We start from the raw sequence: 25089 nt of genomic DNA, 5'->3' as shown, positions 1-25089 counted from the left end.
CATAATCGGAGAGATTGTGGGAAGGTGATACATATCAGTAGAGCAAGCCACTTCTGCAGATAATGTTATTGATCTACTGGCGAAGCCCCTGCCAGGACCATTGTTTGGGAAGCAATGAGTTTGAGATTTATGGGTAGTTGACTATAGGGCAAGTTTAAAATTGTTAGAGTAGGTGTCCAGCGAGCCAACTTATGACTTGAGCTTTATTGACTCTTAAATAAAAACAATATTTAGTTTAATAATATTTTATGTTTTATCCAATTACGACATTTACTTTATCTGTATGCTCATACAAGTTACTTAAATAAAGTAAATGTCATAATTGAATAAAATCGTAAAATATTATTAAAATAAAGATTGTTTACTTAAGAGTCAATAAAGTTCAAGCCACAAGTTGACTCGCTCGATACCTACTCTAAAAAAGTTACAAAATCCAATGTATAAAATTAATTAGACCACTGGAAATGAAAATGAAATAACTGACGGTTGCATAGGAGTCTCTCCGCAGTTCCTGCCTGCCTGTGCTGTTTCCACAACCTCTCTCCTGCTTCCCAAGGTGGAAGGTTTACTAAGCTCTTGACCGGTTCGGCTCCCTCCTCAATGAGATGATGCTTGTTGCTTGATATGAAATATCTGTTTATGTTTTCATTGTTCGTTGCATGCACCATTTATGCATGGCATCTCGATATATTATTGTATCACCAGACACGAAACTCGACCCCTTTTGAAATACTAGTCTCCATTGATTGAGCATTTAATGAACATGGTTGTCTAAATGAGGCAGTGCTATTATGACTTTGTTTGAGGTAACTCCTAGATTTTGATATGCTCAGTGAATATACTGGAGTGAAACACCGTACATGTATTATCACATTCTGGGTTAGATTATTTGGCGTAGTAGGCAACATAATTGGAATAACTTGAGGATTAATTTAACTTCCGAAGCGAATTTCTATTTATAAAAAAACCCAGAAAGCGAAAATATTTTTTGAAAATAAATTTCTATGATTTATTTGTTGAAAACAGTAAAAACAAATCGAGACAAATATGAAGTTAAAATCTAAGCATAAAGGAACAAATAAAAATATCAGCAAACAAAATATGCCGCAAAAAAATTAATAATAAAGAACCCGCGGTTTAATGTTCCAACAGGAGTCAAATTTCCAATTCAAAAAGGTAAGAACATGTTTCAACATTAACTGCAATAATAATCAATGAGAATTTACCACCAAATAGCACTAATTTTTTTTAAAAAAATCTAATTAATAATAGCGAGCCCATCATTCCAGGATTTTCGAGCTTGATAATTATTTTTCAGAGCGAAGCCGGGACTTTATTGTCTATAGACTTCAACACTTCCTCGCCCATCTCCCTGCAACCTACCAATTTCTGAAGAACGTGGCAAGTCAAATGCTAGCAGCAATTAGTACACGGTTAAATTCATTTTTACAGAGCTTAATTTGGAAAAGAAAACATTGCTTATTTCATTTAAGAGACGATGGAACAAAATAAAGAAAAATATTGTCATGAATGCAGTGAAATGCAATCCAGGTGCATTGTCATTTTTGCAGCAAAGCGCAGTCCTTCAGTGAAACACACATCTGACACTTCCTATGGTCATAAACTGGCCAATGTGCACGTGAAAATAAATTCATGAAAGTCAATAAGACCCAATCCTGGTGCATTTTCATCTCTACAATTAAGTGCAGCCCTTCAGTGAAACAAGAATCTTGACACTTCCCATCCTGTGGTTACTTAAGCTAAGCAATGTGCGTGTGAAAATAAATACATTTAACTTAGTGAGATGCAATCCAGGTGCATTGTCTTGTCTATAATAAAGCACAGTCCTTCAGTGAAACACACATATTGACACTTCCTACGGTTGTTTAAATTAGCTGACGTGTGCGTGAAATAGTGGTCCTGGCACAACTCTGTCAGGAAAATTTAACAAATCAATACTTTGTAAATTTGCATTGAATTATACCAATAACATGTTAATGAGAGAAGATCCACCTGTAAATAAATTAAAAAAGGAGTGAATGAATAACTTATGTGGAGGGTGTGTAATTTTCTTTCTCTCTTTTTTTTTAATATAGAGGGTTTGTGATTTTGTCAATGTTTTTTGGTGAAACGCCAAGAGCTCAAAAAATTAACCTTACGGGATTGATGCATTATAAATAGTAATAGAAATAATCGTGCACTAACAAAAAATTGTTTTATTGTTGGTTCATAGTTTGTAAAATAGATTATGCAAATTACATGCATTACTTTCTTCAGAGATATAGAATCTAGTGTATTATCCCTTACGACGCATCATTTGGAAAAGGTGTGTGCCTAATCGTATCACTTCAATAAGGCGTGCCTGCACCTGCTCCTAGGATTTACAACATCTATACGCTTCACTGCACCTAATAAATATGAAAATAACTACCTAGCTAAAAAAATTGAAATTCGATCAAAGATAACTTATTTAGGAATATATTACCAATCCAGATGAGTATATGTCACCAGTTCGAAACCCTCGATTTAGAGTATCCAAGACTGCAGAGTCAAGTCTCTCTGCAGCCTTTTCTTCTCCCAAGCCATATTTCAATAGCATGGCTGCAATAAGAACTGTCGCAAACGGATTTGCTTTATCCTGTAAATTTTTATTTAAACAAAATTTGGACGGTAAAAATACCACTAATAAGTATTTAAAGACAACAAGTATTGACTCGAGAGCAGAACCGTGTATAGGTTCAAACAACCCAGGTCCCTATCCAGCGGATTAAAAACCATCCAATCAGGCTTTAAAAAGGAAAAAAATTCAACGTTGAGTTTTTAAACAATCAAACAGAAACTAATTGCTCATACCGATTCACCCAGAGATGCAGATGGAAGCTTCCCAATACTTCCAGTAATCATTGAAGCTTCATCAGACAGAATATCACCAAATATGTTGTTTGTCACGATCATAGTTGTAAATCGCCCATAGCGCCCCGTTGCGCAAAGGTTGCCCGTGTCTATAGCGCATAGCGAATAGCGTAGCGAGAGTTATTTGAAAGTAAAGCGCCATAAGTATATAAATTTATAATATATAGCATATAGTAACATCAATTCAAAAATCTTAATTTTCAGCATAATATTCCATCAACTTTAATTGTAAAATGCTAAAACCTGAACGTATTTTAAGTTTTTTCATTGAAATATAATAGAAGACACAAAAATAAAACAAAAAATGCAGAAAAATATAATTTTCAGCAAAAACCTAAGTACATGCCAAAAAAGCCAAAATTAGAAAAAAAAAGGACAAAAAAATAAGCATGTAGCTTCGTTTTGCAATAGCGTCGCTATTTTAGCTATCGCGATTGTCGCTATAGTGCCAATAGCGAGGATAGCGAGCGGTATTGCAAAGTCCATGGCGCGTAGCGATGTGGTGTCGCTTCGCTACGCTATTCGCTATAGCGAGGGCTACGGGCGCTATTGAAAACTATGGTCACGATGGTATCAAACTGCAGTGCAAGAAAGTATAATGGCTTTTCTTTGAGAGAATATTTGTTTTGAGAAGGTCTACACTATGAACCAGAGAGTCCACATGTTTTGGGTTGCGAACAAGCTGCATGGCGGCATTATCAACATACATGTGTGAGAGTTCAACATCTGGGTATTCCGATGCTATCTTCTCAACTATTCTTCTCGACAGCATGGAGGCCTGATTATTGTTCAAGAATTAGTTCCATGGTTTACTGACGTCAATCCCTAATTTTTACTCCTTTAAAGGAGCGATGCCATATAGCGGTTGCATCCCCAACGCGTAAGGGTCATATCATATGTTTGGGATTCCCTCCCATATCCGGTGGAATCCTCACAGTGCCATAACATAGTTCACATTATCGTCACATCAAGAAGGGAAAAACGAAATAACAATGATCGACCGAAATTTCAAAGAAATGAAGGAGCGCATAACAATTTCATGATCAACTAATTTCTCTAGCTCATGTCCTAATTTATTAGAGATATGAAAGAGTGTGTAGCATCACAGTCAAACAATACGTAAGCAGGCACTTTCTGAATTGCGATGGTACTTGATACGACATCATTGGCGTCGTCTGCCTCTTCCTGGGTTATTGCAAACACCCTTGCGTTAGGTTTGTTCTTCATCGGCTTGTTGGGTTTGCTCCTGCATTAGGTCTAGTTCCCTTGTTGGGTCCAGTTGCCCTATTGACTGCATCGGGGCAAATGGCTATACGGTGCCCTGGCTTCTCAAAACCAAAACAGGCGTCAATGGATTTACGACATTCTCCGGTGTGTCGGAAATGGCAGGTTGGACATGGCTTGATCTCCTGGTAGCCCGAAGCGGTCGGAGGCTTCTTGGATGGTCCATTCTAGGAAGACTGGCCAGAGAATGGTCGCTTGTCGTTGGATTCTCATTCTCTACGTCGGATATCCGTCTCTGTTCGATCCGTCTCTGCTCGGATGGCTGCCCCATCAAGTCTGCGAAGTCAGCTGTTTGATAAACCGCTGACACCGACTGAATCAGCTGTTAAATCCTTTCTTAAATTGGTGCATCTACAGAACTCTTTCTGCCATAATCGTCGTGGCATACGTTCCTAGCGCATTGAAGTAAGAGGTGTATTCTATCACCGACATCTCCGGAGTCTGGACAAAATTCTCAAATTCGATGAGTTTTTGCAGTCTAACTTCTGCTCGGTAGTATTACTTAAGGAAGCGTCCTTAAACTGTTATTGCTCCTGCAGCAATCATGGCAGGTGAAACTTCCCACCACTTACTCGCCTTGTCATCTAGAAAAGGCACGACCACGTCCACTTTGAGTCTCTCAGGAATTTCGAGTGGTCGTAGTTGCATCTCCACATTCTTAATCCAACTATCGGCTGCTTTAGGATCTGAATCACCCACAAATACTGGGCATCTATTCTTTCGTAGGAATTCGTAGTGGAATTTGATCTCATTTTGATGAGGTGGAGGGGGGGTTGGTTAGGATTCTGATTTCCTAATCCCTGGAGGGTAGTTGCTACGATCGTGGCAATAGTCATTAGGTCCGCGTGGCTTATAGATTGAATTCGGGTGGAGGTGGAGGTGGATTCTCATTCCCAGTCCCGCTATTACTGTTGGTGTTTTGGTTGTGGTTATTGCAATTGTTTCGATCCATTGCCTATAAAAACACAACAGTTTTAAGATTGTTGCAACAACAAAGATAGTGCGATAACTCAATTATGAGATGACCAAAGTAATAAATCAAATAACTTTGTACTGATTTCAGTTAAAGGAAAATACAGATCAAAGTTTTCGAAATACAAAAGAAAGCAAGATAAGCAATTGCATTATAAATTCTTATTACAACTAGGGACTCTAACACTCAATCGTCTACAATCTCGCCATCTCCCACTGCCTCATCCTCCATCGAGTCTTCCATTTTTTTTTTAATGAACTATATCATTAAAAAAACTAGGGTAAAAAAGTTTGGTTGTAAATCGTAGAAGCAAGGGCCGTAATCCTCATCCTCGATAGCATCGAATTACCTACGAACTAAGTCATCCGTTTGCTGTGTGTCATCCGTTTGCTGTGTGTCATCATCGAACATCTTCTTGTTTCGTGCATTCCATATGTAGTAAACCGTAGAAGCAAGGGCCGTAATCCTCATCCTCGATAGCATCGAATTACCTCTGTAGCAGGTTTGGAAAGCTCTCAGAATTGCCGCAGGTGATCCCATAATTTTGCGCATACCCAACCATTCTCTCACTTCTATCCAAATTGCCGCCGAGAAACAACATTCAAAGAACAAGTGATTATTGGACTCGAGATGGGAATTGCAAAGAACACATGACTTATCTGTAGCGAATGGCAGTCGATCTCTAGTTAGGAGCTTTGAATGTGCCATAAGCCAGAGAGTAACTTTGTGTTTCGGTAGAATGAATGGGCGATTAATCAGTGGTTCCCAAGGCCATCTTCCAACAGAATTTGCAAACCAGATGTAAGCGCGATTTAGCCCTTTCCTATCATGAAACCAAGAATGCAAGATGCCAGTAGCATCTTCAACCGAGCCCATTCTCTGTATCAAAACATCCCTTATAGATAAGATTTGCTTGATCAGCGGTGAATCATCTTTATGCTATCTCCACTTCCAAATATCTCCGAAAGACCTATAGAAATGATTAACCCATTTGATCCATAAACTGTCCTTCCTCAAATGTATCTTCCAAAGAGTTTTAGCAATCAATGCCAGATTCCAAGCTCTCAAGTTTTTCAATCCCAATCCACCATCTGATAGAGGTTTACATAGTGTCTCCCACGCTATAGGGGGGCGCTTCGATGGCCAAACAAATTTGCGGCACAATGAGTGAATTGAGTCAATGACACAGTTTGGAACCGGAAGGATCGATAGCCAAAAACATTCAATACCTTGTATGACAGATCTGATCAACTCAAGCTTACCAGCGTAAGAAAGAGAATGTCTAGGCCATGAGTTAATCTTAGCAGCAATAGCATCAACAATCTTGCAAGAATCTGATGATTTCAATTGTTTCGCAGCTAGGGGTATACCAAGGTAGCGAAAAGGTAACGTACCTTGTGTGAATCCAGAAATACGTACAATATCATGTTTTGTGTTTTCATCAATCCCTGCCATGTAAATATTAGACTTCAACAAATTAACTCGCAATCCAGCTGTGTCCCCAAAATTGTTCAAGCAATTAACCATCCTCGTGACACTAGTAATATCACCACGTGAAAGTAGCAACAAGTCATCGGCGTAAGCCAAATGTGTTATGCGAAGATCTATGCATTTCGGGTGGAAGCCGTAGCTCGAGGATCTGGACATTCGTTTGATCGAGCGAGAAAGCACTTCAATACAAAGAGTAAATAAGAAAGGGGATAAAGGATCACCTTGTCTTAATCCCCGTTTACCCTTGAAATGACCGTGGTAATTACCATTGATTGCAACCGAATAAGAGGTTGTTGAGACACACTCCATGATCCAACGCACAAATATTGGCGGAAAATTGAAACCCACTAAAGCCTCTTCCAAGAACGACCAATCCACCGTGTCATGTGCTTTTTGGACATCTACTTTGAGGATGCATCTAGGTGAAATTCGTTTGCGTGCATATTTTCTCAATAGCTCTTGTGCCAAATGAATGTTGTCAACAATAGAACGACCTCGAATGAATGCAGCCTGAGCACCATCAACTAAGTCCCTCACAACAGCAGCTAGTCTATTGGATAGTATTTTTGCGATCATTTTCTAGAACACAATGCAACAAGAGATCGGCCGATAGTCATTCACCGAAGATGCTTCATTAGACTTAGGTATCAATGCGATTATAGCGTGATTCCACTGTTTAAGTAATCTGCCCGCGCTAAAAAATTCAGAAGTAGCGCCAATAACATCTTCCTTAATGATATCCCAAGATTTCTTGAAGAAAAAAGAACCAAAACCATCAGAACCCGGGGATTTTTCATTGTCTATGTCGAACACAGCAGCTTTGATCTCTTCACAAGACACTTTCATAGTCATCGAGTCCCATTTATCAGGAGAAATGCGAGGGCCATCAAGCAACGTTTCCTTGTCTATATGATGTCTATGAACTTTCTGCCCGAGTAAGCTTTTGTAATGCGCAACAAATAACTCCGCAATTTCCATTGGATCGGCCGTGACAACACCTGCATTCTTGATAGCAACAATAGCATTCTTTTTGTTATTCCTTTTAATTAGATCGTGAAAGAATTTTGTGCATCTGTCACCTTGTTGTAGATAAGTGAGCTTTGCTTTTTGTGCAATGAATGATCTTTCCGCCTCAAGTAATAATTCTGCTTGTCTCTTGCATTCTTTATAGCCTTGTGGAATATTGTCTGTTCGTAGCATATCATCTTGTAATATATCAAGCTTCTGTTTCGCATTTGCAGCCCGAGAAGAAATATGGCTAAAGTGTCTTTTGTTTAACTTTTTAAGAGGATGCTTCAAATTCTTGAGCTTCTCTTTAAGTCTAAACTGAGCTGTACCATGGCCGGAGAATCTCCAATTTTCCCTCACAATTTCCAAGAACCAATCGCTAGTTGCCCACATATTGAGAAATTTAAACGGTTTCTGTCTCGTATCTCTGGAATTTAATAAAGACACAACAGAAATAGTATGATCCGATATACAACCCGGAGCAACAAATTCAGCAATACCATTAAAATTCGAAGATAACCAACTCTGATTAATAAGGACACGATCGAGTTTACTACAAACTATGGGACTGCTCCACGTAAACAAACACCCAACTTGTTGCATATCCACCAAATCAATAGAAGTAACACAATCAACGAAATCTTTCGTGTCATAATTTCTCACTGCCAATCCACACAATTTATCATCCGGAGATAACACTGTATTAAAATCACCCAAAGTAATCCAAGGCAGTAAGCAAGAGTTACTAAACAATTTCAAATCATCCCAAAGTGGTCTCCTTTGCACAATCGAATTCAAGCCATAAACAAAAGACATATTCAGATTGATATTAGATTTCACGCAAGCAATATGAACATGTATCAATTGATCAGTCATACTAAGAGTGGTTAAAACCACTGATAACGGATTCCAAATCACAAAAATCCGACCTTTATTGCTTAATTGGAAATTATGTACAGCTTGCATACCTGGAAAGCGAATTCTCATCATATAATGGAGAGCATTTCCGTCAAACTTCGATTCTAGAATACCCATTACATCCAACCTACGAGAGTGTATTAAGTTTTGAACACTCTTTTGTTTTAGAGGCTTATGCAAGCCTCTAATATTCCAACAAGCGAAAATCATTGAGAACCGGAGGCAATTACGGGTTGCCGCCCCTTCTCCATAGTCCCAAAATATCTGCTGTTCTTATTTTTGTTTTTCAAATTAACCAATTCAGTGTCCCAAGAACTATCCCCTTCCAAGTCCTCGGAAAATTCTGTCATTTCTTTATTATTTCCTTGGTTCTTCGCTACTGTACCTTTCCCTTTCTTCTTTTTCTTATTTTTATTCTTATTAGCCACTGTTTGAAATCCATCCGAGTCCTCCTCAATGACTTCAGTCGAGCCCTTGTCTTGATTATCGTTATTATCCATGATTTTTTTTCCATTATCTCTTACCTGTGTCACATCAATTTCTTCAATAATAACTTCATTAGAAACATTTTCTTGGGGAGTTACCTTGATAATTGATGTTTCTGCCACATACGTATCTTTCGTATGCTCTTCAATGACAGTAGCAGCAGACTTGTTCCGGGCTGGTGCATGAGAGTAACGTTTCCCATATCTCGATCTTCCCCTAGAATTTCTGTTGTTCCAAGCAACACTTCGAGATCTTTGTCTGGTATGAGTATTGTTTGGATACACTTCCGCTTGAGCATCATCAATGTTAATAGCGCTCTTACAATCATCTGTCGCATGCCCTGCCATCTTGCATTTAGCACAGAATTTGACTTCATGTTCATAGAAAAACTTCACTGCCACTTTACCTATAGGCAAATCAACATTAACTCAGTGACTTTAGGCTTTGATGCACTTCAACTAGTACTCTCGCATACTTGACTCTTTTACGATCGTGAGTAAGCATGTCCATATGAATCGGGTGTCCAACCCTAGATGTTAGCTTACTAAGAATATTAAAATTCCAGCAATCCGGGGGAAGGCCATGAATTTGAACCCAAGACGGTATGTAGTTCATATCCTCTTCTCGAAACCTAAAGCATCTTGGCATTTCTTTAAGAAACAAGTGAAAACCAAACTCCAAATATGGTCCTCCGTTCAGAATACGATCTCTCATTTCAGTGTTTGGAAAAGTGAACACAATCCATCCACTATCATGAGTTTGAAAGCGAATATCCGATCCCCATCGACGAACCAAATCAAATAAAGCGGCTGTAGGAGGTTTACCACTGATGATATATCCCAACAAACAAATGCCGTAAGTCTTTTCAATAGAATCAATATCCTCCATTTCGAATTTCAGATCACCAGTACCTGTTTCCATAAATTCCAGCTTATAGCTAGCATTAGCCATACGATTTTTCTTGAATAAGCTTGCATATGGCACACGATTATCTTTGTTGTGCACTCCATGGGTCATTAAATCAGTAGATTTGATATTGTTCGTTGGATCAATTGGAGTAGCCGATGTATTATTGTGCTGACCAGAATTATTTTCAAGCACTGCCGATTTTCGCTCTTTTTGGCACTTGATTCTCGCTGCTGTTAGGATCGCGTGGGGATTTAGGTTCTTGTTCTTTCTCGATTTGTGATTCAGTTCTGCTGCTTCTCTATTTGGGCGTTCTTTGTTTCAGTTTTTGAGCTTTGGTGGTAGTTGGTATCTCCTTCTTCTTATTATTTTCGCTACTGAGTGTTGTAGTGCAGACCAAGTGTTTGATTAATTGCCACAATGACTAAACGTGGTAATGATGCAAGCTCTTGTGGCTAGAAGCTTATTCAAATCTCCTACCAACTCCGCATTGTTTTCTCTCTCTTGGTTTAAGAATTCCCGAAGTTTCTCGATAATCTCATCCTTGTCTCAGATAGGGGTGATGACACTTTTGCGAGCTGAGATCCAGGTATGAGCCATTTCCTGAAATCAAGAAAAGGAAATGCTCAGAATACAATAAAATATATGGATAATCAACATGTAAGGTACTGAACAGTAGGTTTGTGCAATAATGGGACCGTCGAAATAATGGAAAAATTTTCCAAAAATAGAAAATTTTGAGATTAACATATGGATTGAAAGCATATGTCACATGAAGTTCAGAACAAGTGGTGGTATCGAATTTGGAATTTCCTTCGAAAGGTAGGCTCGGCCAAAAATTGGATTACTACTTCGAAAAATATTTCCCCATCGGGATTATGAACTCGGTGGCTCTGATACCACTTAAATGTCTTAGTCGATACCGGCGTTGTTCAACAATCACATAATCGCCAAACAACAAGCCTCGTAGTACAGTATATACCAAAACTAGTTCATTTCTCATAATAAAAAGTCTTAACAGTGCGGAAGCTATAAACAAAAACTAATCTTTAAAACTTCGGGAATATCTCGCAAGAGTGTCATCATCCGTGTCTTAGACAAGGATGAGATTATCGAGAACCTTCAGGAATCCTTAACTCAAGAGAGAGAAGACAATGCAGAGTTGGTAGGAGATTTGAATAAGCTTCTAGCCACAAGACACGACTTCGAGGAGCAGAGAGAGCACCTCCAAGCAGACATTCAGAGGTTCGCTCACTACCATGATAAGGCGGAACATGAGCTTGCTGCGACCAAAGAACTCCTAGCAGCTGCTCAGGCCGAGATAGCGGAGCTTAAGGCCCAAAGAGAACAGATCTGCTTCACGGCGGTACAACGTCATAATCAAGATGCAGCGACTATCTGGGAACTGCAAATGTCCGTGCAGAACTTAACCCTGCACAACGAACAACTTTTCAATGAAGTCCATCATCCAGGAGAAGTCTTTCTCAATATGCAACTCGAAAGAGAACCAATGGAAGACCCAATGGAGGATGAGGCAGTGGGAGACGGCGAGATTGTAGATGATTGAGTGTTAGAGTCCCTAGTTGTAATAAGGATTTGTAATGCAATTGCTTCTCTTGCTTTCTTTTGCATTTCGAAAATTTTGATCTATATTTTTCTTCAACTGAAATCATTACAAAGTTATTTGATTTATTCCTTGGGTCATCTCGTAATTGAGTTATCGCACTATCCTTGTTGTTGCAACAATCTTAAAACTATTGTGCTTTTATAGGCAACAGATTGAAACAATCGCAATAACCGCAACTGCAACCAAAACACCACCACTAATAGCGGGACTGAGAATGACAATCCACCTCCACCCGAATTCAATCTAAGTCACGCGGACCTAATGGCTATTGCGACAACCGTAGCAACTACCCTCTAGGGATTAAGAAATCAGAATCCCAACCAACCACCTCCTCCACCTCATCAGAATGAGATCAAATTCCACTACGAATCCCCACGAAAGAATAGATGCCCAGTATATGTGGGTGATTCAGATCCTGAAGCAGCCCAGAGTTGGATCAAGAATGTGGAAACGCAACTACGAATACTCGAAATTCCTTAGATTCTCAAAGTGGACGTGGTCGTACCTTTTCTGGATGACAAGGCGAGTAAGTGGTGGGAAGCAGTTTCACCCGCTATGACTGCTGCAGGAACAATAACGTGGCAACAGTTTAAGTACGCCTTCCTTAAGCAATACTACCAAGTAGAAGATAGACTGTAGAAGCTCAGTGAATTTGAGAATTTTGTCCAGACTCCGGAGATGCCGGTGATAGAATACACCTCTTACTTCAATGCGCTAGGAACGTATGCCCCAACGATTATGGCAGATGAAGTATTGAAGATGCAATGATTTAAGAAAGGGTTGAACAACATGATTCAGTCGGCGTTAGCAGTTTATCAAGCAGCCGACTTTGCAGAAATGATGGGGGGCAGCCATCCGAGCAGAGACGAATAGCTGACATAGAGAAGGAGAATCCAACAACAAGCGACCCTTCAATGGCCAGTCTTCCCAACATGGACCATCCAAGAAGCCTCCGACCGCTTCCGGCTACCAAGAGATCAAGCAATGTCCAACCTGTCATTTCCGACACACCGGAGAGTGTCGTAAATCCATTGGCGCCTGTTTGGTTGTGGGAAGCCAGGGCACTGTATAGCCAACTGCCCCGATACAGCCAATAGGCCAACTTGACCCAACAAGGGAACAAGACCAAATGCAGGAGCAAACCCCAACAAGCTGATGGAGAACAAACCTAACGCAAGGGTAGTTGCCATAACCCAGGAAGAGGCAGACGACGCCAATGATGTGTGTCAGGTACCATCCAAATTCAGAAAGTGCCTGCTTACGTATTGTTTGACTGTGGTGCTACACACTCTTTCATATCTAAGAAATTGTTAATAAATTAATGAGACAGAGAAATTAGTTGAGCCTTTTAGAATAATAACTTCTACAAGCAAGACTATTTGAGATTCATAGAGATTGTAGAACTATGACGACGTTTCATCTCCTACGTCAAGGTACAACAATATAATCATGTAGAAAAGGAAGCCACGTGGGAGCTGAGAGTAAGAAGTCGAGAAAAATACTCTTATCTATTCAAAGATGAAGTCAACTCAAGTTTCTAGGACGAAACTTCCAACAAGGAGGGAAGGATATGAGAACCCAAATTTTGGGCATGTAATTAATTAAATATAAACATGTATAAGAATTTATTTTTGAGTTATAATAAATTCGAAAATTATTAAATAATACATGGTATTTGAGATTCCAAACCAATAAGTACATGAAATTCGAAATCCAATGCAAGAGATACACCTTATTCGAATTTAAGGATAGATATCAACATAATTGGAAAGAAATATTGCATACAAGACATTTTTCTCAACAATGAAGCTAGAAAATTTGCAATACAGTCCAGATACAACATGAATCCTATGTTGCACGGATACGAGTACGAGTATCGTATCGAATACGATACGGATACGGCGACAAGTCAAATTTTGAAAATATAAGACACGATACGGCAAGGATACGACAATCATTAAAATATATATAAATATTATATATATTTATATTTATATAAATTTAGTATTGAAAAGTAAAAATTATAGAGATAGATGTAATATTTCATTAATCATGATATCTTAGGTACAAAATATTAAACGCAAAATCCATCTTAAGCAAGTAAAAAAAAATTAAACATCCATATCGGTTTCATCACCAACATTGCCTTCATCAGTAAATAAGACTGACTCCAATTCAGGTTCGTCAAGAGACAAATTCGCAATTTCAAGGATAGCAGCACCCTCCATGTCCATGGAATCGAATGCATCCGCTCCAACATCCCACATCTTACTTTCTCCTTCATTATAATGTGGACTCCTCCTTGATAAAAGACGAAGATTGTAGTGAACATACACCAAATCTTCCGCTCTCTGTGGTGTTATTTTGTTTCTCTTCAATGAGTGTATGAAATTGTAGGTGCTCCAATTTCTCTCACAACAAGAAGAAGAAGAAGGCTGCCCAAGTAGCTTTAAAGCTAAACTTTGAAGAGTTGGTGTGGAAGCACCATGTATAACCCACCACTTAGTTGGAGACATCAAACCTCGATCACGCATTGCATCATTATCAGAAAAGTCATCAATGGCGGCTGAAAAAGAGGCAAACTATTCGTTGACACTTCTTCGTTCTGATGAACAAGAATAATATCTTTCAATGCACTTTTTTCTTTCTCTTGAAACTTCGATATCCCTATGAGGAGGAAGACGATTGGGAGATTCTTGGAGCCACTCATTGCTGTAATATCTATATAAAAAGATTGATAATTAAATATGAACTGATATGTATAATTTTGATAAAACTTAGTTAAATTTTTTAGAGTTTTACCTCGGATTCAAAGAATGCGCCAAGCAATGTAGAGGTGTATTGCTTTTATTCCATCGCTGCACCAGAATATCATGAACAATCTCACAAAACTTTGAATCTCCACTGTGAGGCCCTTTCGAAATAGCAACTCTAATCTTCTATATCATTTCATCCCACCACTCATATACTAAATGAAGACAAGGATGATCAGTGTCTGCTTTCCTTAGCATTTCATAAATTGGACTTGTGAAAGAAGTATATAATCAATGTTTTCCCAGAATTGATCATCTAATATCTTGTACTTCACTGCTCTAGCCTTCAGCATCATCCTCCTTGTACAGATCCCATCTTTCACTAATCACCATGTTTTCAAGACATTTCTTGATTTGCCTGAACCTTTTAAGCATAATGATTGTGGAAGCAAATCGAGTCTCTGCAAGTGAGAGCATCTTCAAGTTCGAGTTATCGTCGAACATCGATAATCTCATATTGTGATTCATTATAAAATTCTTGATCATCAAAGCATTATCTGATACTTCTGCTATCCACTTGCACTCTTCAAAGACTTCTTTGTTTTGTACGGAGTCAATCGGTGCACAAATATTCTTCAAAGCAAGATTCAAAGTGTGCACAACACAAGGTGTCCAAAATATGTGTGGGTACTTTGCCTCAACAAGTAACCCAGCGGCCTTACATACAGTAGCATTATCTGTGACCACTTGGACAACATTCTGATGTCTCACTTCATTTATGGTATCAATGAGCAACTTAGAGATGAAAATTTTATCCTTGTACTCACCTTCACAATTTATTGCTTTTAGAAACATAGGACCACTTTCACACACTGCCATGATATTAATAAGTGATCTTCTTTGTACATCTGACCACCCATCACTACAAATACTAACACCTTTTTGTTTCCAAGCAGCTTTTGTTGGCTCCAACAACTTTTCAATATGAGCTTTTTCTCTTTGAAGAAGTGTAGTTCTCAATAAATTGTATCCCGGTGGAAGATAACCTGGAATCGTTCGTTGAGTAGCCATACTGAAAGCACGAATATAATGAGGATTTCTAGCAATATTGAAAGATAATCCCCGTGTAAAACAACCTCGCAATTTCAGAATGTAACTCATCACTCGCATTCAAATTAAAAGCTTTTTCAAGAGGGCCAAGTGTTCCTTTCCTCTTCTTTGTTGGATCGTCACTTTGCAAAGAGGAAGGACTACTGCATGAGGATTTTGAAGCCATGTTTGATGCAGATGATGAAGGCAATTGTACTTCTTTCGGTTAGCATTTTTCCTTCTCGATTCTGCGTCATCCAGAAGTTGTTGCATATGTTTTATTTGATCTATTGAAACAGCCACACAACCCGCAATTCCAAGTCCTTTGAGTTTTAATAGGTGTGCTTTCACCCTCGAGTACGATCCCTTGCACACTTTAGTACATATGTTACACGACCAAGTAACATTTCCTCCACCAGCTCCCTTTTCAATCTTCGTTACAAATTTCCACAAAGGAGAAAAATCATCTACGTCCTCTTGTATACTCTCCTTTTGAAAAATTTCCATTGCAAATTGGCTGTTTGAAGTTATGAAAAGCAAGAAACATAAAGTCAGTCATGGCCCATGAAATACGCCGTCATCCAAATTGACCAAATTTTAATTTACAACAAATAGTTCACTGTATAGCCAATAGTTCACTCGAAGCCTCTTTCTTACAAATAATGTTATAACATTAAACTCTTTTGTGATGCCTGAAAATTATTTTCCTATAGTAAAACAAGATAGAAAACTCACTGTATAACCAAGAGATTTTCAAAAAAAAAAAAATTAAAGTTAATTTATTTATGATAAGAGAGATGCAAAAAAGATTACTATCCGCTTGGTTGCAGGCGGCGGCGGCGGCGGCGACTGTAGCGACGGCAACGGCGGCGGCGTCGGTGGCAGCAGTAGCAACGGCAGAAATAGAGAAGAAGGGCGACGCGCAATTGTTGAGAACGGCTTCAGCAGAAATAGAAAGAAAGATACGACAAATGTATATTGGAATTTAAAAGCCCAGCCCAATATATGTTAAAGTATTTTCCTCTTAGTCCCTAGAAATTTTAATTTTTTTTAATTGACCCCTAAAACTTTTAAATATTTGCAATTTTGCCCAAACGTATCCGAAAAACGTATCCACGCCGTATCCATGGCGTGTCCTCGCCGTGTCCAAAACGTATCCGGCTGGTCAACCCTAAAAAAGTCAATGACACGGATTTTGGAGTATCCGACACGAGTATCCGCGTATCGTATCCGTATCCGTGTCGTATCCGATACTTCCAAAAAAAAAATCAAGGTATCCGTGCTACATAGCATGAATCTGTACGAGAAAGCAGTTCACATTCAACCAGGAGTGAATTTCGAAATTTATACATGAGAGACACGAAATCTTATTAATTATGGCTCTATTTTAAGTATGGAAGGGATAACTCGAATTATGGAATGATTATCTCGAAATTTTGGCTTCCGTCACCAAACAGTGCGTTCTCTCTCTCATCAATCTGACTCAATTCTGAACACAATCAAGACCCTTTAATGGAGCTAGAAAATATCTTAGATAAAAATATGGTATCAAATCTTCCTGATTATATCACCATCTTTATGTTGTTTTCTCTTTTCACTCTCTTCTAAGTATTTAAAAATTCAATATGGCGTTAGAGCAGGAAACCTATAAAGTAAGGTACTCTATTTTGTGTACTGCTAAAAAAGGAAAGGGAAATCATCCAGGTTACTGTCAACCACTCTTCAGGTTATCTACCGTCTGCCTAGTTATCATAGTCACATGGTAGATTACATGTGATCACACTCTGTTGTCTGATATATGTTTATCTTCCCACTTATGAGCACAATTATGATGACGGTTTCTTGATGTTCAACAGAAAATTATCAAATCTTTGACTATCAGCCAATTATTGCTTTGAGATTAATACAACACAGTGCAAGAGTTTTTTCAGGACACTTCTGTTTTAAGTTAGAATAATTCAATTTTTTTAATTTGTCATTTCAACTTGAGGGGAATATCAGAAATTAAAAAAAATGATATGTTATCAAAATTATCGTATATCTGCTTCCCAAAAAAATCATATATCACATAACTTTCATATTCAGTAGTACGCCTTAAAGACCCATGATGCAGTATAAGTGTGCCTTAAAGGAAAGAATTGTCTAATTCAAGTGAAATCAATCATAATATAATTATTTGTATTTCCTTGTACTCACGAAAGATTTATTTTATGTTGTTCAAAGACTTGTAAACTTCATATTATTCTACGTGATATAATTATTTCACAATCTAAATTCATAGTACTATTATTAATTTTGCTTTACTTTGATAAAACACGCGTTTTGACCTGCATCGTGCTTAGACTCTGGCACTTGTAAATCTTAGTATGCTTTGCTTTTTTAATAATCATAGGTCCATTTAAAGCTTTTATTGTATTCTCTCTCCTAACTTATTCATTCAATTTAAAAATTCAACACAAACAAAATTCTAATCACCAGTGGCATAAGCATTTCTAGATCAATATGCATACATATCCATAACAAGCCTCGTGCAATCAAACTTAGGATCCCAATACTCTTTAACAAAAATCACATTTGGATCGATTTTTCGGGCCACATAAGGTGGTATACCGTTGGTTTCACAGTAGAACTTGCCAATCATCATTCTTTGTTAGATAATTCATTGACTTGTTGGATGGTGAACCCATCGGCGCTCACTGATAAATCTGCCAAGCTAGGTAATCTCAAGTAAAAGCATCCAGAGCCAACATATAAAAGTTTGCCAAGTTTGAGTACGTGAAGACAAGTTCCAATAGATGCCTTATTCTGGTAATGACTAAAACATTAGCATTCATAATCTTGCATGGTATTCCCGTGAATCATCAAATATTATGGCTTATCATATCTATAAGATGTGATTCATAATTTTCTATTAATTTACTATTTTATTAGCATCTTCACACTCCAGATTCCATATATGTAAGTTACATAGAACTGTTTTGCACATTGAAGGCAGAGACAACTAAACGGTATGCATCTCACAAATATTATCTACCTAAAATGCGAAGGATGACTGGGAGGAAACTTATATACCTCCAACACATTTGCCTTGTCAACAGAACAGAGCTTCCCACGACATTTACGAGCAGTTTCAAATGCAACCCGAGCAATACGATCAATCTGAGAAGGGAATAATAGCATGTCAAGATTCAGGAATCATAGATATCAAGCTGATTGCTAAAAGCAGAAAACTTTAATGAAGTGGGCATTGACAAGCGTATTCTTTTTTTAATAATGATAAAATCAAGATTCAAGGCCTAGAAAAAGTTACAAAAGTACATATTTCCGGGCATAGTTGTCAAAAGATAAAAAGCACGTGCTTCAAGTGCTAGGTGCAGCAAAGCCACTTCAAAGTGCGTCGCTTTGGAAAAAACAGACTTTTTTATAAAAATAAATCTGATAGATGTGAAATTGCCTTTTAAAGTGAGATTTGTCCTTTTTTACCATAAAAAAGAGCATAGAAAACCCCAACATCACGTTGCCTTCCCCCCCATCGCATTTGCCCTTGTGTCACCTCATCTTTTGCATTTTTAACTATTGATTTTAAAATATGAAGATTATGATGATCTCGATATTTGATATATGTTTCATATTTTTTTAAAAGTTGAATTTATTTTTATTTTTTTAGAACATTTTATTTATTGCGCTCTACGGAAGTAAAGTGTGAGCTTTGCGCTTAAGCCCGAGAATACTTCAGGCCTTTAATGTGTCTTGCACTTTTCACAACTATGTTTCCGGGCAAATTAAGAATGACTCAAGCAGCCAACGTATGGGAGTCAGTAGAGAAATGAATAAACAAACAAATATTACTTAGAAGACTACCTCATGAGCTGCATACACCTCAGTGTTAAACCCACATTCCTCCCGATTCTCATTCGTGCTTATACCCCTTGGTTTGCCAAAATAAATACCTAAATTGAAGAGATAAGAACAATTCTAAGATAGCAGAACATTATGGAAGGAAAAAATAACACATACAATGGACAAAAATAAATGATTTCTCGGATGGTGCATTCTAACCTCCTGTAAGTTCCCTTACAACCATCAGATCCACAGCCTCAGAGACTTCTTTCAATAAGGTTGAGGCATCCACTAACTAATACAAGTAAAAATATAGTATTTATTCAAATGTGGATTAATATAGCATTAACTGAACAAGAAAAAAAGAATATTGAAGACTATTTGTTTATCCTTTCTCAATAAATTAGTGCCTCGTTACATATTTGTCACCAAACTTAAATTGCCAACTACCAAGTAGAAGTTAAAAATAAGAACTTAATTTTCAATAGTAATAAATGGTAAAGAATTATCACAAATACATAGGTCATTAGTGGCTGCATGCATTGAGAAGAACATGAAATTGAGATACTATATTCTCCACGTTTTTTATACAGTTCTCAACATACAGGCAAAAGAGAAAAATAAATGAATGTGTACCAGAAACTTGGATGAGAAGAGCTCATCCAGTAAACAAATTTTGCTGTCACGGAGAAAATGACCAAACATCTTAATTAAATTGCAATTATAAGACTACACCACAGTACTTATATTACTCGAGAACAGGTCATTTAGTAAGGCTGTAAGACAGAATTTGCACAGAGGAAATAACAAATTAATATCTTGATTAACTTGAACTTTATAAGAAAATTTAGTTTACTTGATCATTACTTTCCATGAAAAGCAAAGGTTTATGCATATTGTTTATATTATCAAAGAAGTGTCTGATATGCTGAGGCAGCCATTCAGCCCAGAACTTAGTGATTTTCTTGCTCTCCATGAAAAAACCATTGTTAAACAGTTAACTTGAACTGGTTTGATTTTCGTCCTCAAATATTCTCAGAAATTCATAGAGAGAACATAACACATTTACGACCCCATAGTTTACATTTGGATGGAAGGACTTGAGCTGATTTCACAATTCCATTATATCCATTTGGCTCAAGATTAGAATGAAGAGTTTGAAATCCCTTATGTTATTCAAATATATTTTTTTGTTTCAATTTCAAATATACTATCTCCGACCTAGTCATGCGTTTTGATTTAAAATCCTCCCACAAATTCAAATCCTTCAATACAAACACAGCCATAGGTTCTACATAATTGGAAACTAATGTGATTTCTCTTTGAGAAGAGAATAAAACAACTCTAAATCAATCTCATAAATCAAAATTGTGCAGTGTAACAGGATGTTGATTTCTTCAACAATGTATCTTAAAACTGAGCGTTAATGTGGCAAGCAGCACTAGCTCTTAGGCTTAGCATGTTTGAGTTCTATACATCTATAAACAACGCGACTTCTATTTATGAAAATAGAATAAATGCAGCCTAATTACCTAAATTAATTTCGATATTAAACTTGCTAACTGTCACAGAAGATAGACTCTTCACAACATGACCTTTACATGGTCACAGCACTATTCAAATTCCCAATAACAAGTTATGAATGCAGCTATGAGAAGGTGAGTCACAATGGCACACCTACAGTCAAGGCATGGCGATGCATAGACCTTCAACCCGAAGGCAGGTCAAAGCAAACGATTTCAGTAAAGGACATGCTTTGATCACGAAACAATTCCTTTCTGCACCTATAGGTTGAGACATGCGTAAAGCTCACCTTAGATGAATGGATTGTGAATCCAAGGTCAAATGTGGTGACTAGTAATTTATACATCTTTTCTTTTTCTCTGATTGGAATTTATTTTATTAATGTTCAATGGTTAGCTAAAAACCAGAAGTTGAAGGATAAACAGGAAACTAGAAACAATATAGATGACTGGTAACACCAAAATAGTTCATGTTATTCAATTTCATGACCTGCTGTGGTAAATATCAAAACCAAATGGAGAAAATATGCCAACAAAAAAATCATAAACTTACAGTATACAAAGAAAAGTCCATCGTAGCATTCCAAACCCACATAAATTCACAGGTATCAGATAGCAGGCAAGGCTCTCGCCAAACCAATTGGAGATTCTGGAAAATTTATTCAAACTTGAATTTTTAATTCTCTTGCTTGATTTTAAAGTCTCCACTAAATATATCATCATCAACATCATAACGCATTCTCTCTAGTTGCGAGGTCAACTACATGGATATTAGTTCTCCAAACTAAACGATTTTCCTATGTGTAATCTCTTAAATCTTAAATCAAGATGTAAGATATTTTCCTTAACCACCTTTATCCAAGTTTTCAATGGTCTACCCCACCTTCTACTCCTTCTATTAACATGTCAATCTAAGATATGTCGGATTGGAGACGTGTTAGGTCTCATCTTCACATGACAAACCATGCAAAACGTCTCTCTCTAATTTTATCATCAATGAGGACTATAACTAAATAGCTCATAATTATTTCATTCTTAATTTTATTCTTGTACGTTTTGCCACATATCCATCTTAACATATGCATCTCTGCTACCGTCATCTTATACATATGTAGTCCCGTAGTGGCCCAACACTCCGAGCCATAAAGCATAGCTGGTCGAACAATATTATTATAACATTTTCCTTTCAATCTCGCAGGCATTTTTCTATTACATAAGACTCCTGATGTCATCATCCATTTCATCCACCATGCTTTAATTTATGGTTTACATCCTCTCTAATGTCTCAAATCTTTTGGATAATAGATCCTAAATAGCGAAAATCTTCACAGTTTAGAAAAATTTTCGACCTTCAATCTCAATCGGGCTATCTATTCGTCTAGATTCAGGATCAAGTTATAAGCTAAATATTCCGTTTATTGGCGACTAATTTCCACTAAAAATATACTCTAAATAATTCAAATAGCACACTCAACTTTAAATCAGTAGAAAATTTAGAAACAGAAACGAGAATCAGATCATCTTGAGCACACATCTTTTCACCTGGGGTAAAACAGTAACGGGCCTCAAGTTTGCAAACACTTTTAAGACCCTCCCGAAGCTGAAGGCAGCCCTGTCTCAGGCTTTAGGTGTTTCTCATTATTATCCCATTTATACCTTCACATCAAATTCAAAAGTTGAGAAAAAAGTCAACACATAAATGCAAAACAGAAGTATAATCCAATTGACCTTTATATAGCCATACTAACCCTCCAACGGCTCCAAGAAGAACAGCATCAGACTCCTTTGCAGCAGATAGGGTCTCCTCCGGTAAGGGAACTCCAGTCAAATCCAAGGCTGCTCCACCCATTGGCATTTCCTTGAACTTCAACTCAAACCCTGCAATAGTCATCATTTTTTACCTGGTTCAGCTTCAATCTCTATGGTACCAATACCCAGAAAGCCATCAGTCTTTTTTATAAATGTTATAATGAGATCGCAAGTCAAATTGGTACTAGCCAATCAATTCTTCAACCAAGGATTCATGCCATCAAGGCACAAGCGGAAGATCAAGCCAAGCCAGTGAAAAGAATAATAGAATTTCTACTGCAATCGAACATACATTAACTAGAAAGGGGGCGGAAAAATCAAATAGATGAAATTTTAATTTACTATTTTTATTTCATTTATGTGTGGTTGGCAAGTACAAAGTGTATCCGATTTCCTGAGTGACAAAAAAAGGTTCACACTTTATCCTCATACTTCACTTCTTTGTACCTTCGAGGGACGAGACGCACAGGAGGGCATTCTTAGCAATGGAGACGACTTCGGGACCAATACCATCGCCGGGGAGGAGAGATTGTGTAACTTTTGAAAGGTGAGGCGATGGCTAGGCAGCGGATTCCAGAGAATTTAGGGCCGCGTGTGGAGGAGGGTTTGGAGTGAGGTCATTGAAATTTTGTGGGGTTTGCAGTTGAGATTTAGCGCGGCCGCCATTCAGTTTTTACGCAACCGGTAACACTGGTGATATCATAGCAATGTTATTAGTTTTTACTAGTTACTCTGCACACGCGCGTGTACAATTTTTTTTATCATTATCGATGGATTAAATTGAAATTTGACAAATTATGGCGGGACTAAATTGATATTTGGATGGTTGAAATAAAAAAAATAAAAGTGTGTGTTGAAATTTAAAACAAAAAACAAAAGTGTAATATTAGTATCATGTAAGGGTAAAATTGGAAAAAAAAGTTAGTGTCCTCTCTAGGTAGTTATTATCATGTCCTTACACTTAATAATATAGTATAATATAGTATAGATTTATGATTTAGCATTTTTTATTTTAATGAATATATTTGAAATGAAAAACTGTTCATAACCGTTTAAACGAAAAATATGATTTATCATATATTTTATATTTATTAAATAAATAGATTATTCTTAAAATAGAACCTAAAATATACTATAAATTAGGAATCTTTGAAAAGATCAGTTTTAAACAAATTGTTAAGATTACAGAATTATCTGTACCTCTTCATAATAAAGAAATGATTTTAAGATTATTAAATAATAAAGATATTTTACCTTATAGGAAAATTCATAAATTCTTATATATTTGATTAATTTAAATTGCTTTTAGACCTTTAATTTTAAAAAACTGACCAAAAAACTTTATAGCAGTTTTAAGAGATGGCAGAAATTTGAATTGAAAACAATCTTTAATGGAATAATTCAATCTAGTGTGGCTCATGGTCCAATATATTTTGATGTTTATCCCAATTTATCTTTATCGTTGACTGATATAAATATATTAGATTCTTTAACATTAAATGTTAAAACACATTGTTATAATTATATTCCTGAAACAAAACTTATATATGTTATCGTATCTATTATAAACTATTATTTACTTTAAATCATATGTGTAAAAAATTGATAAACAGTTAAATGAAACTATTATTATATAGACCAATTTTAATAGATCTAATATTAAAACTAGTAGATCTATTAAATGGGAAGAAATTGAATTTTCAGATAACTGATTAATTGAACAAGTTGTTCACATAAATCTTATTATAAATAGAAATTTACATCGAGTTATACAAACTAGTGAAGGATCTGTTCAAATACAATTTAATAATGAACAAAGAAGATTATCACAATCATCTTTATATACTAGAACAAGATCTAGTCATTCTTAAATTTCACCAATAGATTATATGGTGGATACTCCACAAACTTCTAGAGCTTCTATTTCTCAAATAAGAGAAGAAATAGAATCTTTTATAAAAAGCTTGAAGGATCGTGTGTGTCACGCCCCGAGACTCGGGATTGACATCGGCGTTGTTTAACAATCACACAATCGAAACAACAAGTCTTTGTAGCACAGTGTAAACCGAAACCAGTTTATATATCATAATTCAAATGAAATAACGATTGTCTTTGCAATACCGAAATCTCAAAAAACGACAGAGTTTAATGCGGAAACGTAAAACTGAAAAACAATATTAACTTTAAACTTAATCTAATTCTCGAATCATCACCATCCCCAGAATTGTTCGGACTCTTCTTCCTCGAGTTCTTCTTCGGGCTTATCTGGGAAGGGTTGTAAGGGGGTGAGTATTTTGGGAAATACTCAGCAAATGAGGGCGTTTTGAACACAACATAAAAATTTCCATCATTTTCGAAAATAACATATAAATACATCATACTTTTTACAATCGTAATATCATATCATAACAACACTGCGATTTTTCACCTTCAACGGTTTACTGACGTCAGTAAACAAGAGAAGGTGGA

At 36.9% G+C, this 25089-nt stretch overlaps 1 long non-coding RNA gene and 1 pseudogene across 1 annotated transcript; both read right to left on the bottom strand.

Annotated features, from left to right (window-relative positions):
- Positions 1–1253: 1253 nt before the first annotated feature.
- Positions 1254–23286, bottom strand: LOC142540999 (3-isopropylmalate dehydrogenase 2, chloroplastic-like; annotated as a pseudogene).
- LOC142541000 (uncharacterized) lies at positions 13643–17382 on the bottom strand. The gene is made up of 2 exons (XR_012819200.1): positions 14409–17382; positions 13643–14327 (listed from the first exon to the last, which is right to left on the bottom strand). It is a non-coding gene; the product is annotated as an uncharacterized LOC142541000 (long non-coding RNA).
- Positions 23287–25089: the final 1803 nt, after the last annotated feature.

Source organism: Primulina tabacum, chromosome 3 (genome assembly GCF_025594145.1).
Source record: "Primulina tabacum isolate GXHZ01 chromosome 3, ASM2559414v2, whole genome shotgun sequence".
Lineage (NCBI taxonomy): Eukaryota > Viridiplantae > Streptophyta > Magnoliopsida > Lamiales > Gesneriaceae > Primulina > Primulina tabacum.
Note: the sequence above shows the minus strand (reverse complement) of the source record. Positions and strands in the feature narration are given on the sequence as shown.